This window comes from Mobula hypostoma, chromosome 8 (assembly GCF_963921235.1).
Source record: "Mobula hypostoma chromosome 8, sMobHyp1.1, whole genome shotgun sequence".
Classification (NCBI taxonomy): Eukaryota; Metazoa; Chordata; class Chondrichthyes; order Myliobatiformes; family Myliobatidae; genus Mobula; species Mobula hypostoma.
Window position 1 is genome coordinate 73,411,456 of NC_086104.1, and position 19,701 is coordinate 73,431,156.

A 19,701-nucleotide genomic window follows, 5' to 3' on the forward strand; every position below is an offset into this window, starting at 1 on the left:
AAATGGGAAAAAATTCTTCCATTAGTCAATACTTCCTCAATGTCTGCCGGACACGCCTCGATACAGTTTAAGGAGGTTCACAGGCCTCATATGTCCAAGGATAAGTTAGCTCGTTTTTATTGTCACATAAATCCTGTTTGTGACAGGTATAATTCTGAGGTAGCTTCCTTGACACATATGTTCTGGTCTTGTCCTCTTCTAGAAAAATATTGGAAAGATATTTTTGATATTATTTCAGTAGTTCTGCATATTGATTTACAACCTCATCCTATTACTGCAATTTTTGGACTACCAGTGATAGACTCTAGTCCAGCGATCCCCAACCATCGGGCCGCGGACCGGTACCGGGCCGCAAAGCATGTGCTACCGGGCCGTGAGGAAACGATATGATTTGGCGATATGAGTCAGCTGCACCGTTCCTCAGTCCCTGTCACGCCCACTGTTGAGCTTGAATGCACGTGAGGTCATTACCCGCGCGTCATCCATGTCAGCGCGGGAAGGAGATCAACTCCTCGAGCTTGCAAATGACGGTGGGCTGAAAAGTATGTTTGACATAATATCTCTGCTGGCATTCTGGATCAAAGTCAATTTTGAATATCCTGAGATAGCCATGAAAGCACTGAAAACGTTGCTTCCATTTCCAACGTATCTGCAATGAATGCAACGAAAACTAAATTGCGAAATAGACTGGACATAAGGAACCCCGTTCGAGTATCTCTGTCTCCCATCACCCTTCGATAGGACGGTCTTGTTGCAGGAAAACAAGCCCAGGGCTCCCACTGATTCAGCGATATTGGTGTGTTGCAATGATTTTATGTGTTCATACTGGGAAAATATGTGCTGTGTGTTTAATATCCAAAGGTTACTTAAAATGTTACGATGCTATTGACTTACTCATATAACCATAGAACAATTACAGCACGGAAACAGGCCATCTCTGCCCTTCTAGTCTGTGCCGAACACTACTCTCACCTAGTCTCACCGACCTGCACTCAGCCCATAACCCTCCATTCCTTTCCTGTCCATATACCTATCCAATTTTTCTTTAAATGATAATATCGAACCTGCCTCTACCACTTCTACTGGAAGTTCGTTCAACACTTACTTCAAGCTCCCCTTTCCTCCCCTTGAGATTGGGAGGCCAAACTATATTTGTTACTTGGAATCTGTGCTTGTACATGTTAACTGTTATTATTGTAATCCTGATCTCTATGCATCATTAGTATTATTGTTATATTTAATTTTGAAACTTAATAAAAAGATTGAAAAAGAAAGAAAATAAATTTCTACCTTAACAATTATTTCAGTCCTATTTACATGTATAGAACTGAAAAATTATAAAGCTACATCAACATGGCTATTTAAAAAAATATTTTTACATATGGATTCATGATCTAAAAAGTACAGCTATTGCTTAATGTGCCAGTGTTGTGCCCTTCATTAATCCTGGTGGGGAAATATGCCTGATTTTCTTCAGTCAATCCATTATCCCTGGCTACTAGATCAAACTGACTCAGCCACCCCTATTATGTGTAAGCCTTCACATAATGGGACTGTTGAATGCTGCACAATAAATGGATCATGACTAATGAAAATAGACTTGCATATGATATTGTAGTTGGACAGCACCTGCGCATTAATTAATAACATAGGGACTTCATATAACCCTGCTCTCCATTAAGATGCCATTCAATGTGTTTGCATTTATGGAAACCCTGCTCTCCCATGGTTCCATGTCCTCTTGTAGCTTATATACCACCCCAAGTTTGAGTTCTCCAGGCACAATCAGCCTGCAGAGAGAAAGTGGTATATTTATATAATGCCATTCATAAATACACAGAGCAACTCTTGGTCAATTCCATATTTTTAAAGTATAGCCAGTGTAAGACATTCAGCAGACAATTTGCACATACCAATTGGCATAAACAACAATGGGAGAATGACCAGGGTTGCTACCCGATGATATTGGTTGAAGAGTAACTAATAGAGGGCATCTGGGCTACTCCCCTCACCTTAGCATCTCAGCAAAATTCAACACACCCAACAGTGAAGCTCTAGCACTGTAAAAGAGTATGGATCATTGAAGCAAGGATTTGGTTGCTATCCTTTGCAGCAGGCTGATTTAATAATGACCCTGAAAGTTGGAGCATATCATTGTGGTTTCTTGCATGCTTGAAGGCATCACTACTGCCCCTATAAAAATAATCATCATGAAGAATTTTGACATTTAATGAGTTATTTTTTGAAATGTTGTTGTTAATAATATCTCAAATCAATCCAAGATTTGAAGTGACACCTACTTCCTAAGGGAGCAATTGAAGTCGCTACAAATCATTTACGGTATAAAAGGCTTTTTAACTAGCTGTATTTTTTGTTCTAGTTTTGACTAATTCTAAATTTCACACAGGAAATTTATTTTTGACAGGGTAGGAAAAACTCTTATGAATGACTGCTATTGTACAAATTTCTCAAGCTGCCAACATGGAGAGGGATCTCAAACACTAGGAATGTGGCAGTGAATCACATTTGCTCTAGATTATATGGTTTACAAATTCGATATCCTTCCTTTGTAGCTTGAAAAATCCCTGTTTCTGCATTATAGGAATTGAACAATAGGTATTAACATCACTGAGCACACCCCCACCCCCCATCATCATCCTAGGGGTGGGTGGGTGGGGTCATGATCAATTAGAATTCCAAATGGAGCAGCCATCTCCATCTTTGAGAGCAGTCCATAGGTTGGGTATCCTGGGGTAAATGACTCATAAGAACATAAAAAATAGGAGCAGGAGTAGGTCATCTGGCCTGCTGAGCCTGCTCCACATTCAATAAGATCATGGCTGATCTGGCCATGGACTCATCTCCACCTACCTGCTTTTTCTCCATAACCTTTAATTCCCCTACAATGCAAAATTCTATCCAACCTTGTCTTAAATATATTTAATGAGGTAGCTTCCACTGCTTCATTGGGCAGAGAATTCCACAGATTCACCACTCCCTGGGAAAAGCAGTTCCTCCTCAGCTCTGTCCTAAATCTACTCCCCAAAATCTTGAGGCCATGTCTCACTTACCTGTGCACCAATTACAAATCACTAGTCAGGAGCATGCTGGAAAATTCCCCAGCATAGCTCCTGCATCATTTAAAAAGCTCAGTTTAATTCAGGACAAAGCAGTCAACTTGACCATTAAACAGCCTGAACACTAGGTTATTTCACTGTACTGATATCCTGCTTTCCCTTTGTTAAGGTTATCCAAAACTCTGTCCTTTATTTCTCGACCCACACCATGCCCTGTCAATCATCAATCCTATTCTCACCAATGATATTGGCTCTTGGTCACACAGTATCAAAGTTTTAAAAATCTCATAAACATGCTCTGATTACCTGCCATTTTAATTTTTCATCACACTGCCTATCTGTCTGTCGCTCTGAGGTGCTGTGCAAATTATCATACAACACCTTCCATGCTCGATATTGAATGAGAGTTACAGAGACAAAGAGCACGGCCACAGACTCTTTGGTCCAGTGAGCCCATGCCTAGCCATGCTGACCACCCAGCTAGTCCCAATTTGCTGCATTCACCCCGATGCCTCTAAGCCCTGCTCCTGCATGTACCTGTCCAAATGCTTCTTAAATGATACTTTTCTATCTTCCTCAACCACTTCACCTGACAGCTCATTCACCACCACCTGAGTGAAAAAAGTTGTCCCTCAATCCCTTTTAAATCATTTCCCTCTCACCTTAAGTCTATCCCCCTAGTTTTGGACTCTAGCGAAAAGACTGCTACCTTACCTATGCTTCTCATGATTTTATAAGAATCTGTAAGTTCACCCTAATTCTCCTCCACTCCTATGAATAAACATCTAACCTGGCCTACCTCTCTCTGTAACCCAGGACCTCTTGTCCTGGCAACATCCTCATAAACCGTTTAAGCACTCTTTCCAGTTTAATCACGTCTTTCCAGTAAAAGGCTGACCATAACTGCGCACAGTACTCCAGCTCCCCCACTTTAGGAAATTCGCTTCTTCTTTCAGTCTGTATCAGAGCTGGCAATTATCTCTCTGGCCTATTCTGGCCTGCTGGCCAAGTCTCAGTCTTCCTTTTAGCAACATACAACATGAGCAAAGAAGCAATATCTTCCTATAACTGTCAATTTCGTCTTGCACTATCAGAAATATTCCCTTTGTCCAACATATCCGTTCCCCATCCAGCATCCCCTTCTGTTGCTATTTAAAATTCTCACTCTTCCATTTAAATGCCTCTATGCTTTCCCCTCACTACCTCATCCATTGCTTCAACTCAACAACCCTCTGGTACATCAGCACATTGCCACTGGCAGCCGTGACCTCAGCTGCACATTTTTAAACTCAGGGGTTCCTTCTCTGAATCTTTCCTTCTTTATTACGCTAATTAATCACTTTGGCCAAGCTTTTGGTCTTGAATCCTAATGACTCCTTGTGCAGGTCAATTGTAAGAGTGAGAAGTGGAACAGACTTTTTTAAATCCATCTTCCCTCGCGACGATGAAGAGTATTGTAAAGCTCTGTGACAGATGAATAAATGTGGTGTTGGTGGAAGCAGGTTACAGGACAAATCAGATAAGTGGAATTGAACTCAGGGCTGGCATGAATAGCCCACTTCTGTATCATGAACAAGTAAAGAAAGAAAAAGAACATTGTGGTGCTTCAGTTGAGGTCTCTTAATTGATCCATTTAATTGTGGTCCTGATATTCTTTGAGGATATTTACCATTGATTAAGAACATTTCCTTTGAGCTTTATGATGGTATCAATCAAGAACCACTTAGTATTTTACCTTTTCCAAAAATGTTGTGAGGATAACATTTCATTGTATTAAGTGGAGTGGAAAGCCACTTTACAGTTATGATTTAGTCACTCAAGGCTCGCTACATTTGAGTAAAATAACTATTGCATTCTTCAGATGTCAATACCACAAATGGATTAGAAGTCAAAAAACTTCCAAAAGAGCATTTAATTCATTCATCTGCCAATAATTCAATTCATTAGCTAAAATGGAGCAAGTAATTCTCATATTGCTGAAACAGAATAACCACTAGCCAGTCCATTTTTGTACAGTTTTTTCCAAATCCAAAAGTACTGATGCAATATTTTCAATGTCATTATTCAATGCCAATATTTTGAAAATGGCTAGTAGGTAGATGGCGGGGAGAGGTATGGATGCAGCTGGTAGTGACAGGTAGAACCAGATGATAGACGGAATGATAGTCAAAAGGAGCTAAGTGGGAGAAGAGTGAGGGATGGAAAAGACAAACAAAGGGGGAAAGACCCCAAGGGTTCTGGCGCAAGTGAGAAAGGAATACGAGGAGCGTAGGTTACTGCAGTTCAATGAGTCAATGTTCATACCATTGGGTTACAGTGTACTCAAATGAAATATGAGATGTTGTTCTTTCAGTTTGTGTTTGGTCTCATCATGGATAAGGCCGAGAACAGATAGGTTGGGGTAGGACTGGACAGGGGAATTGAAATGTCCTAGAACCAGAAACTCAAGATAGCTGTTGTGGCCAAGCACTGCTGTCCTGCAAAATGATCACCATTCTTCTGCTTGGTCTCGCTGATGCAGAGAAGGCCACATCATAACCACTGAATGCAAAATACCAGGTTGGAGAAGGAAACTACGTGGAAAAATGGAGTTCAGCTAGCATGCTTGGAAGCTGTTTCTCATGGTTAATTGTGTCACACAATGAAATATATTACACACTGGATATTTCATGCAGTTATATTATGTCCCCAGGGCCAGACCCATCTACCTTCCCCCTCAGCTGGCTTCATCTATCACCTTTTAGATTGTATTACCTTCCCCTCCCCCACATTCTGGCTTCTTCCCCATTCCTTTCCAGTCCTGATGAAGGGTCTCACCCCTAAACAGCAAATATTTATTACTTACCAAAGGTGCTGCATGACTTGCTGAGTTCCATTAGCCTTTTGTATGTGTCTCTCTGGATTTCCAGCAATTGCCGAATATATAGATCAGTGAGTCTCACATCGGTGATGGGCAAATTGTTGGAGAGAATTCTTAGAGACAGAACCTATGAGTATTTGGAGAAGCATAGTCTGATTAGGGATAGTCAGTGTTGTTGTGTGAATGAAGTCACCAGAGAAAAGTACTGGTAGTTATGAAGCAGCCTCCTTATTCAACAAAACAAGATAGGGCAGGTATTATATTGAGGTGCTGTCACTGGAAAGGCCTGACTGGCCAGCACTACCCAACATTTTATGTGCCAAACATCAAAGGAAAATTCCATATTTACAATGCATCCACAATGCTTTCTTTGAAACTACACACAAACTCCACACCTCCTAATATGCACCCACACCACAGACATCTAAATAAATTTTAATCAATATTGTCTGGTCTGTGATTCAACGCTTTTAGGAACCTATTGTTCAGAGCTGCATATTAAATTTAATTTACAATCTATATTCAGATTTGAGGATTGGTGGCTGAAGTTATTTGCTATATGTGCTAAACTCAAAACTCACTCTACACTTAGCATGGCCTTGTAAGGGGCAGGATGTGCCTTATGAGCCTGATTGACTTTTTCAAGGAAGTGGACAGAACAAATTTATGATAGTAGAGCAGTGGATGTGGTGTATATGGATTTTAGTAAGGCTGGGTGTACAAACTTCTGCATCCTCTTGTGATCTTGTACATTGGAGCTTTTATATCAGGCTGTGATGCAACCAGTCACAATGCCCCCCCCCCACTATACTGTACATAGATGTTTGCAAGAGTCTTTGGTGACAGAATTACTTAAACTCAAAATGAAGAAGAATCACTGGTGTGCCTTATTCGTGATTGCATCAAAATGTTGGGCCAGGATAAATCCTCTGAGATGTTAATGCCTGGGAACTTGAATTCAAGTTCAAGTTTAATTTTCATTTAACCATACATTATTACCCCAAATACAGCCAAATGAAACAGCATTCCTCCAGGGCCAAGGTACAAAACACTGATCGACAGTCATACACCACACAAGGCACATATAGCACATACAAGATAACAGTAATTATACAGTCACACATATATAAGACAGCAGTAAACATACAGTCACACAAAAAATATAATATAGCCCAAGTGTCCGAGTCCAGGAATGTTGTCACAAGAATAAGCCCACACCAGTCTGCAGTCAGATGCAATCCAGCTTGTTTTCCACCGAGCAAACACTGGAGTACAGCACCAATGCCAGCATGGATGCTGCACCACACCACCTTTGGTGTCACCTCTCCTGGGCAGCCTTAACAGGCGACACTGCAGCATGAGGCCTAGTCAGTGCTACAACCAATGCTACACAGCTTCCTGCCGTAAGTCCCGCCAGTAAACCAATGAACTGGGCTTGCTGAATTCCATATTACCTTTGTCCTCCAGGATCTTGTGATCAAAAGAAAATCAACTAAGACAATTATTTGCTGTTAGACTGCACATGGTGTTCGCACACTAACTCTGATGCCTCTGGCAGCAACATGGTCCGTACCAAGTCCCGCTCCTCTGCCAACAAGCAACTTAAGGCTGCTCATCCTGTTTAACCTATTGCTTCATTCAGTAATCAACTCAATAGTATTAGGCATGGCATTGCTTATTTGTCATAATTATTTGCAAAGTTTAATGAAATCAGTCTTTAATTGCAAGGAAATGATGCGAATATTGTATTATCAAAGTGGTATCACTTGTCTCCACATTTCTGTCCAAGTGAACCCTATTTAAGTGCAGTATTTACCATCATTCCCCTTTTCCAATTTCTGAGACTGAGTTGGAAGGGAAAGAACACCAGGTGATGATCTTCAAGTATACTAGACCTACCTGGGTGAACTGTATAAAGGCACGTCAGAGAGATTTCAGGATTTCCTCTCGATCCAAATTCCAGATTGGGTAATAAATCCATTCCTTAAAAGTTGTTATGTGAAATTAACAGAAGGAATGGAGGGAGAACTGATCTCACTGCAAGATAATTTTGAACTGAAGCAGAGGTTCAAAAAATCAAACCAAGACTTTTGGTTGCAGAAAGAAATCTCTGAAAGCTATTCTTCACTGTGGAAAAAACGGTCAGGGTGTTCTTTGTTATCTTTCTGACATCATATTTATTAGAGCACAGTTTCAATACAGTCATCCAACGTTTTTCAAAGCAATGAAACAAACTGCAAATTTCTTAAGGTGGGGATCTGAGTGATATTCAGCCTGATGATGAGAAACTGATATCACTGCACCAAGCCCATCCATCTCATTGAAAGATGCAAAAGCAGTGAATAGTTGGACTACTAATGTAAAAAAAAGTTGATGAAAATTGTTTTTACTGTAATTAAAGATATGATTTTATTCCTAGTTTTAAATAGATTTGAATATTTTTTGTAATTATTTGTCACTGTTTTTGAACTTGCAGTTCCTACTTTCATTGTGCATCATAAATCAAAATTCTTTATAGTTTGTATGTAATGGCTGAAAAGGGAGAGGGGTTTCTGGAGATGTCGTCTGGGAGACAAAGGAGAAATAACCCAGAAAGCCTGGGAAACTCTGTTCTACACAGTGCACAACACTACCAAACTTCATGTCATTTTAGTGAATTAAAAGTTTTAAAAATGGGCACCCCAAATCAAATTAAGTTTTAGAACCACCTTGCAGACATGCTAATAACCATAATTAATGGAACTTCACCCCGGTGACCAATTCACTGTGAACGAATGGTCCAGTGTGTGCGTAGGGTCTATATCCATCTACTGTTTATTTAAACTGAAGGCATATTTTATTGTGATTTGAACTGGATGTAAGTCATATTTAACATTTGGTCATTTTTTGAGTCAATGATTGAGAAACATTTTTAACATTCACTTACAGGACACAACCATTCTGGGAAGACCAATGTGGGCTTTTACCTTTGAGACTGGTGATGATAAGCCACGTTCTTCACTTTTTGCAGTAGTGCCAAATAATCTAGTGCATGTTAGAAATACTGCACTGCTTCTTTCCCAGCTTCATTTCCCTCAAGTTTTAGTCTTGTTGGATATGGCTAGTACACTTTCCCTAGATTACAAAGGCTACTTAGAGATGCAGCTTGGAGTTAGTTAAGAAATGTGCCCACTATGGTTGAAGACCTCGTAGGTTGCCATGGAAGATGTGAGGTGTGGATGAAGGAGGTCTGTTAGTAACGGTGAGTAGTGGGCATTGTAAGCAAATAGAGGAGGAGATGGAATAAGTATTGGTACAATAACTGGCAGCAAGATAAGGAAATTGAAAGGGGAGTATTGGAAATAACAAAGTTGGAAGATAAGCAATGCAAAGTATCCCAGCTACCTTACATTTTATGGAGCATTGCCCTTTCATTCCCCATTCTGGAACTTTTTTTCCAGTCTAAATAATACGGACAATAGTGCAATCTGGCCATTTAATCAGCTCAGTGGCTATCAATTTTGTTTGACAGCTATGAGCACATGCTTTTAACCTGGCTTGCACTGCTCAACAAATTGGGTAGCTTCCAGCAAGAAGCCTGGCAATCAGCAACAAAGCTTAGACACAGCCATAGATAGAGTGGACAGCCAATGTCTTTTTCCCACGGAGGCAACGCCTAATACAAAAGGGCATAATTTTAAGGTCACTGGAGGAAAGTATAGCGGATGTGAGGTAGTTTTTTTTCGTACCAAGAGTGGTAAGTGTGTGGAACACTCTGCTAGTGATGGTGCTAGAGGTAGATATATTAAGGATATTTAAGAAACTTTTAGATAGGCAGAAGGATGAAAGAAAAATAGAGGACCAGGCAGGAGGGAAGGGTTGGATTGATCTTGGAGTAGGTTAAAAGGTTGGCACAACTTTGTGGGCCGAAGGGCCTGTACTATGTTGTATGTTCTGTTTTCTAAAATCACCCATTGTCAACCACTACTACTACCAAATGCCTATCTGTATTTCAAATTAGTTTTCAGCACTTTAAAATCTAACTACTCACAGGAGTGAACTAGACACTCTGCTTGAATTGACCTTATTTCTTACATCCTTCACATACGTGAGGAGTAAAAATCTTTACATTACATCTCCATCTGAATGTGCAATGTGAAAATTATAGTAATTGTAACAAATAAGATCATTTACAGTATAGTACATGTACAGTAAGATATACGACAGAACATTCAATATTACTTAGCAATACAATTGTGTCAGTGTGAATGAATTAGTCTGATGGCCTGGTGGAAGAAGCTGTCCCGGAGACTGTTGGTCCTGGCTTTAATGCTGTGGTACCACTTCCCGAATGGTACAGGTGGAACAGTTTGTGGTTGGGGTGATCCAGGTCCCCAGTAATCCTTCAGGCCCTCTTTACGCATCTGTTGCTGTAAATGTCCTGAACAGTGGGAAGTTTACATCTATAGATGTGCTGGGCTGTCCGCACCAGTCTCTGCAGAGTCCTGCAGTTGAGGAAAGTACAGTTCCCATACCAGGCAGTGATGCAGCCAGTCAGGATGCTCTCAATTGTGCCCCTGTAGAAAGTTCTTAGGATTTGGGGACTCAAAGCTGAACTTCTTCAACCATCTGAGATACTTCTATATAATACATAAAACCATTTTCAGCTTTGCTATTCAAAATGTACCAAGAGAAAGGAATATTTTCAAAGTAAACTTAAATCAAATCATGTTATTAAATCATATCTTCAAGCTTTTTTCTGCATGTACAGATTTTGATACGTTTTGTTTTTGACAATATTGAATGAGTCAAAACTCAAAAGAAGAAACCAGCTTTCAAAATAGGTGTAATTTTTTGCACAGTATATTCCTGAGTTATCAACATTAAAAAGACAAATCCAGCCTTCTATTGTCTAAGGTGTTGAAGTGACCTTAACTTTAAAACCTTGCGAGTGTGATGCAGTGTCATTATCTAAAGGAGGTGAACTTTGCTGTCTCTATTGTGCTGCTAGTGACATTGCTAGCACAGTCTACTGTCAGCCCACCCCCTATGGCCAAGCTAACATGTTGCATAGAGCAACACACATCAAAGTTGCTGGTGAACACAGCAGGCCAGGGCAACATCTCTAGGAAGAGGTACAGTCGACATTTCGGGCCAAGACCCTTCGTCAGGACTAACTGAAAGAAGAGCTAGTAAGAGATTTGAAAGTGGGAGGGGGAGGGGGAGATCCGAAATGATAGGAGAAGACAGGATGGGGAGGGATGGAGCCAAGAGCTGGACAGTTGATTGGCAAAAGGGATATGAGAGGATCATAGGACAGGAGGCCTAGGGAGAAAGAAAAGGGGGAGGGGGGGAAAAACAGAGGATGAGCAAGGAGTATAGTGAGAGAGACAGAGGGAGAAAAAGGAGAGAGAGAAAAAGAATGTGTGTATATAAATAAATAACGGATGGGGTACGAGGGGGAGGTGGGGCATTAGCAGAAGTTTGAGAAGTCAATGTTCATGCCATCAGGTTGGAGGCTATCCAGACGGAATATAAGGCGTTGTTCCTCCAACCTGAGAGTGGCTTCATCTTTACAGTAGAGGAGGCCATGGATAGACATATCAGAATGGGAATGGGACGTGGAATTAAAATGTGTGGCCATTGGGAGATCTCCCAGTGAGTCTCCCAGCGGCCACACATTTTAATTCCACATCCTATTCCCATTTATATACACACATTCTTTTTCTCTCTCTCCTTTTTCTCCCTCTGTCCCTCTCACTATACCCTTCGCCCATCCTCTGTTTTCCCCCCTCCCCCTTTTCTTTCTCCCTAGGCCTCCTGTCCCATGATCCTCTCATATCCCTTTTGCCAATCAACTGTCCAGCTCTTGGCTCCATCCCTCCCCCTCCTGTCTTCTCCTATCATTTCGGATCTCCCCATCCCCCTCCCACTTTCAAATCTCTTACTAGCTCTTCTTTCAATTAGTCCTGACGAAGGGTCTCGGCCCGAAACGTCGACTGTACCTCTTCCTAGAGATGCTGCCTGGCCTGCTGCGTTCACCAGCAACTTTGATGTGTGTTGCTTGAATTTCCAGCATCTGCAGATTTCCTCATGTTGCACAGAGAAAGCTTTTCTGTTTTTCTCATGTTTTGGATTCATTAATAGCCATTATATTCAAAGATTTAAGAAAATCACCACTGTTTTTGAATATAAGGATAACAATTGGCCAGAATTACTCTAATAGATTTATCACTGTGGTTCCAGAGAAGGCCAACTTTAATTCTATGCAGAGACTTGCTCTTAACACAGAAAAAGTTAAAGTGATATTTAATAGTGAAGTTCAAAATCAAGAAGGGTTTTAATTTTGTTACGATCCAGAACACACTGATATTTCCTGTCCAATGCAATTGAGTACAGTCAGACTGGTCTGCTTTATGTTTAATTTAGCTTTACAATCCTATTTTTGTACATGCAATGATCTGTCTTGGAAGGCCATAGATTTGATTAATTATGCATCTGGACCCTGCAATGGGATATTACTTTCAGAATGATTTTTGTTCGAATTTGAAAGTTTGTTGGCACTAGAAATAGCAGTGGATATGCATTTGTAAAAGCAATATAATCACTTCAACTTTGTTTTAACTGTCTCTTAGATTGATGTAATCAAAACTTTTCCTGATTAAGCTATGATTGCTATCTGGTGAAAGTCCATTCAGTGGTATGTAATAGTTATGTAATACAAATGAGATGCTAATTATATACAAGTTACTTTGCAGTGTTCACACTCCAGGCGTAAATGAAGTGAAACACAAACAATTATATTCTGCAAATTAAAACAAACAAAGTACAGGACTAGCAGCAATAGAGATTTCATCAAAATCATACAATTGTATATATATTTTTGCCAGGAAGCCTTTCAAGAGTATAAAAAGTATAGTTGTGTTCTTAGAAAACAGACATAGGAGAGTAAAGAGGGTGTACAATTTATCACTGGTGGACAAGATTAATGAAAACCCCGAAGTATTTTACAAATGTGTTAGGTACAAAAGGGTGATGAGTGGAGATCATTAAATGGCAGTCCGTGCTTGGAGCCTGGGAAGGTAGTTGACTATCGAACGAATACTTCTCATCTCTCTTCACCAATAAGAAGGAAATTACAGGTGGAGAATTCAGAGAGGGTATGGTGAAATTCTAGAACAAGTTACAATTAGAGATGTTTTGGAAGGCTTAATAGTGGATACATCCCCTGAGTTCGATGAGACGTACACCATGCTGCTACGGGACACTATGGAGATGATTTCTTGGGACCTAGCAGAGGTTTTTATGTGCGTTGCTAGAGATTTTTGGATCTCTGCTGGCCACAGTTGTGGCGCCAGATGACTGGAGGGCAGCCATTGTTAATAAATGGGATTGGTACAGATAGAACTTGATAATCAGGAAAGACATAATTGGCTGAAAGGTCAGCTTCTGGGCTGTATAACTCTGTGGAGCTGACTCTAGGAGAAGATCATCTTGATCAACATGTCCACTCTGGCTATAATTTAATCCAAGCTCTTGTCCATAGTCCTGGAGGTGTACTTAATTTCAATAAAGCTTTCTTCCTCCCCCTCATATAGTGTGTTCCAGGTCCCACTGATCATTGAATAAAAACACTTTTACCTATCCTTTCATCCTTCTGCCATATTAACCTTAATCCATGTCCCATAGTTAGATTCAGATTAGATTAGATTCAACTTTATTGTCATTGTGCTGAATACAGATACAAAACCAAATGCAGTTAGCATCCGACCAGAAATGCAAAGAATAGTGTTATTTACAAAATAACTACGAATAAAAAGTAAGTGCTACAGCACACAAATATAAAAGTACTGTGACAGTACAATATGGGTGCAATACTGCTTAGCGCTGTGATGAGAGGTTCAGCAGGGTCTGAACCTCACATCACAGTTACTGATTTCTCTGTTAATGGAAATAGTTTCTTCCCATTTACCCTTTAGATGCATCTCATAACCTTATATATCTCCATTTTATTCCAAAGAAAACAACTTTAGTCTAGGCAGTCTCTTTTCATTATTATGATAACCAGGCCGGGAAACATCTTACAACTATACTTCCAAACACTTTGAATAGTTTCTTACCATCAATTCTGTCCATGTCTCTCATAGTTTAGTAGAACTCCCAAATCACCCCACAGCCTCTTCCATACCAAAGCAAAAAACCCAACTTATGCAGTCTCTCCGCATAACTGAAGCATTCCATTCCAGAGCAATTCTGCTGGCTCTCCTCTACATCTTCTCCAGTGCAATCACACCATTTCTGTACTGACCAGAATTGCACAAAATGTTCCAATCCCAAAAGTAAAATTTAATATATGATTTTTTGATTTGCTGCTGACAGTACTGGTCAATGTTCCTCACTAAGATGCAACCTCACTCTTCACCGAATGTCTGTCACACTTAATTATGGGACAACATTGCTTATTTCTCAGTATCACAGCATTTGAAACACTGTTTGCTTCAATTATCTCAGAATTAAGTGTCCTAGAGCAATGTTCTCTCTAATTTGTAATGACCAGCATGTGCAAAAATCTTGCACTATGCAATCTTTTGCCCAGTGACAACAACATGTGCACACTGAATAATTTCTTCAATAAAAACAGTATAAATGAGCCAGTTCTAAAATCTGCAGACAAATTATCACAAACTCCACGTTGTCAACACCGTCCGCATCAGAAACCAGAAAAGGTGATGGTGTACAATCCTGAAATATACTTAAGATGCCAACGAGGTCGGCAACTTTTTGTGCGCAGTTTAAATGCTTTTGTGCACTAGTGTCAAAAGATGTGTGCGTGTGCACACTGTAGAGGGAATATTGGTCTGGAGCCATGAGTCCAAAACCCACCATGGCAAATAGGAAATCTAAATTCAAGTTATCTGACAAAAATTATTAATGATCATGAAACCATCAAGTTGTTATACAAATGCAGCTGATTTACTAAAGTTCTTCAGGGATAGAAATATGCAGTCATTACCCTATGTGGATTATCAATAACTCCAAAACTACAGCAATGTGGCTGATTCAAGCTGCCCTGTGAAATCATCGAGCAAGCTACTCTGTTGTAGTAACATTTGTCAATTAAATCCAAGAATGAAACCAGGTGCACCACCTGCATTGAATTAGGCAATGGGTTTGGATATGGCTATGATGTATTGATCTTCAGCTACACCAGGAGGTCCTCCGCCAAACTTACAGGGATAAGGTTTAAGTGATGGATCCAATCTACAGTACAGTCAAGCAGCAGCCTGATTCCTCTTTCATAATCATTGCTAGTTTTTGCCCAAACAGCTGAAAAGGTTTGTGGAGATGTTGGCATAGTTGGAATGAATGACCCTAGATGCTTTCCACATTGTCTTTGGATATTATGAAGTTTCATTGGATCACCCAGCACAGGAAAGGAAAGTATGTGCTGATTATTCCCCACCACCCACCATTACTGAAGAATCCTCCATCTTGAATACCATCTGGAGAAAGTACTGTGGATAGCAGGGATGCAGGAAGTATTTCAATGTAGACCACCAGGAATGGCTCTGAACAAACTGAAGGAGGTAACTGTTGAACTGGGACAGTGGCAAGCAGATAGACCATCAACACTGCGTAGGTGCCTCTGTCTCTGATCAGTTTGGTTGGAATACCTGATACTCTTATTCACATATATATAACTTTATGCCTACAGCACCATCTACCTTTTAAGTAGAATAGATTCAGAATAGTTTAAAATGTTCATTCAAGAATCCCTGCAGTGCTTCAGTATGAATAGATTTCATTGCCACCTGTAACATAGAACAGTACGGCACAAGAACAGGCTCTTTGGTCCATGATGTCTGCTCGAAACACAATGCCAGATGAAACTAAACATCACCATCACCGTATGTTCATATGGCCATCTAATAGCCTCTTATATGTCACTGTTATATCTGTTTCCATTACTTCCTCAAGCAGTGTGTCCAGGCACCCACCACTTTCTCCTTTAAACATTCCTCCTCTCTGGCTTAAGTGCCTAGTACATGACATTTCTGCCCTGGGAAAAAAAACTCTAACTGTATACCCTCTCTCTGCCTCTCATAATTTTATAAACTTCTATCAGGTCTCAGACTCTGACATTCTAGAAGAAACAACCTAAGTTTGTCCAGCCTCTCCTTATAGCTCATAGCTTCTAATCCAGGCAGCATCTTGATAAACCTCTTCTGCATCCTTTCAAAGTCCTTCCTGAAAGTCCTCCACACGGAACTGCCACAATACTCCAAGTGTGGCCTAACTGAAGTTTTGTATAGCAGCATAAGACACATGCGGCATATCTTCTTTATTGCCCTATCTACTTGTGTTGACACTTTCAGGGAGCAATGGACTTGAATCCTGACACCTAACAGATTCCTCACTTCACTATTTCAACCAAGTTGGAATCTCCTCCTGAGGCCCCTCATCATGGAAGTTCATTCTCCAGTTAGTTCAATGCATTCAGGAAACAGCTGAATCCACTGGGTGTAGCTATGTTTGTGGGATCAGACAGCATCCAACTATAGCACCATAGATATGTTCTGGATAAACTAAGCCCTGGGTCAACTATTTACAACCACAACATTGGCATCAACACAGCAGTCAGGAAAAATCTAACCACTTAGTCAGCTGATTCTCAACTATCAGTAAATTAATAGAAATGGTTATGAACAGTGCTGGCAATTGGCATTGAATTCATTGTCTGTTCAGTAGTCAGTTTTAAGCTCTACCAGTATAAATAAGCTCCAAGTAACAGCTCAGCATCAACCCATGAGAGGACTGTGAGATGATAATAACTTTAAGACAGCATTTCAACAAATGAAGCAATTAAAAAATATAATCACTGGCAGTCAGAGTCTCCAGAGGGAGGGATCATATCAACACAAAGAAAGATGAGGGGGCCAGTCACCTTGGCCCAAAGACTTGACTACAACAGCTCCTCAGTGCTGTGCCCCATGTTTTACCATCGTCAGGTACTTCGTAAATTTTATTGTTTCCATCACAACCTGAGGCGCCACTCAGAGAACAGAACAGCTCAGTTTGGTAAGCTCCAATAGAATGGAGAATATTCAGGGCTGTGTCAAGTGACATTTTTGCCACACAAGTGCAAGGCAATGGCTATGTCCAAGATAACCATCTGCATTTTCAATGGCACTGCCCTTCCCAAATTCCCCACATCCGTATCCTGTCAGTGGGTGGGAGGGGAAAGGGTGATGAGCTGAGGGGAGGAGCTGGTCACCACTGACTACAGATTTATCACGTGACTCGACCACAAAAATATTGTAGGCTTGAGAGAGCGTCAAAGGTTTTGATATCCCTCTTCAAGTGACTCTCCTCTTGGCTCCCCAGTGTTTTTCCACCATCTGAAGGGCAGAAGCCAGAAGTGTGATAGAATAAACTACATTTGCCTGGTCTATTAGAACTTAAGAAACTCCACTCATGAGGAAACTGTTCATTTGATTGCCACCCCTTCCACTACAATAAATACTTATTTTCTCCACCACTGGTACACAGTGACCATAGTATATGTTACTTAGAAAATGCATCACAGTTATTAGCCCAGGCTGCTCTAACAACACCTCCCAAACTTACAAGGTCTGACTGTCAACAATAGATGACCATTGCAAGATCTCAAAGGTCACGCTTATCAGTTGTAGGGGAGCACCTCATCTCTCCAAATCACACGCTTGCCTACCTGGGAAATACATTGTTGTCCCTTCATTGTTACTGGGTCTAAAACTTGGAATTCATGACCCAATAGCATTGTGGAAGCATCTTCACCAAAAAGCTGCAGTGGTTCTAAACGTGGCTGAATATTACATTCAGAGGGATTTACCGGCAACTTCTCCCCACAGAAAACAAGGGCTCATAACAATCAGGGAAGATACAGTGGCCAGAGTTGAAGGACAAAGGGTAGTTACTTTTAGACAGCATTACACTGGTCAGCAATGAAGTAGTGACTATGGATGAAAGATTAAAGCACACAGGAAGAGTATAGTTAAGAGTAAGCAGAAACAGAAGGACCATCAGGATGTTAAAAACTGGCCTAGCCCTATTTGAGCAGTTGGCCTACACCAGAACTACAAGTACTTTGCATTTGGTAAAGTGCAAGTTTGCAGTGCAATCAATATTAAAGGACCATGTCCTCATTACCGGCATTAGGCAACTCTTATAGGTGATGTATAAAATCATAAATCATAGTTTTTGAAAGTGACAGAATTAAAAATGGTGGAAATCTGAAATAAACCCCTAAAACTACTGGAAATAGCATCAGGTAAGGCAGCAATTGCAGAGAAAGAAATATTCAATTCAATTCAAATTTAATTGTAATTCAACCACATGAATATCCATGAATACAGCCAAACAAGACAATGTTACTCCTGGGCCAAGGTGCAAAACGCAGCACCAATACTCACACAGAATAAAGCACACATGGCACATACAAGATAACAAGCACATAGACACATCAGTAAGGTACAACTATGCAAAAGAAATAGTCTAGCCATGATTGCTGCAGTAATCTGCAGTTGATCACGATATGTCTTCTGCCGAGCAACCACAGGGGGCAGCACCAACTGCACACCTGCTCTGATGTCTCTCTCTCCCGGCACTGTAAACAGCCAAAATCACAGTTTGTGGCCAAGTCCTCACACATACAAACTATCAGTAAAATACAACACGAGTGACGTTTCAGGTTGACGACCTTACGTCGGAACTGAAAAAGTGAGAAAAAGGAGGAGTTTGAGGCGCAGAGTCGGGTTGGAGGTGGAGAGCACAGAGGGAATGTCTACAATAAAATGTAGAAGAAGATTGTCCAGTGGACAGAAATAGTGCTGATCATAGCTGTTCTGTCTGGAGGAGCATAAGTAGAGAGAGATGAATGAGTTCAAAAGAGAGAAATAAAAACATTATTGGAACAATAGATGGCAAATACAGAAGTAGCTGGAAATCCGAAATAAAAAAGGATGCAGGAAACAGTCAGCAGGTTTGTAAGGAGAGTAAAACTGAATAAATGTTACAATTGGATGACATTACACCAGAACTGGCCATTTTAGACGCAAAGGGGAAAGAATAGCTATCTAAAATTGTTGAGTTCATTATTGTGTCCCATGGGCCACAATGCATCCAGAACAAAGATCAGATGCTGTTCTTTGGGCTTACATAGGCTTTGTCGGAACATTGCAAGATGAAGGTCAGAGTGGGGTCGGATCAGACAGAAGAGTTCTGTAAAGCAGCCACCCAAACTGCATTTGGTTTCCCCAATGTAGAGGAGAGTACACTGTGAGAACTGAATGGAGCACACTAAATTTGAAGGTGTGGAACTGAATAATAACTTACCCTGGAAGGAATGTTGTGTCCTTGGAAAGTAGGAACAGAAGAGGTAAAAGGGCAAGTGTTGCATTGCCTTTGATTGGATGGAAAGGAGAATTTTGATGGATTGTGGAATCAACAAGAGAGTAGTCGACTTAGAATGCTGAAAGGCGAGGGAGGGAAAGGTTTGTTTGGTGGTAAAATCTCAGAGATAGAAATAACAAAAGATGGTGCATTAAAAGGTTTGAACAAAGTTAGTGCTCTCCTTGCTCTAGCTGGGAGGAATGTGGGTGATAGCAGAGATGTTGATTGAGAGCCCTATTAACCATTAGATTAGATTAGATTAGATTCGACTTTATTGTCATTGTGCCGAGTACAGATACAAAGCCAATGAAATGCCTTTAGCATCTGACCAGAAATGCAAAGGATAGTGTTATT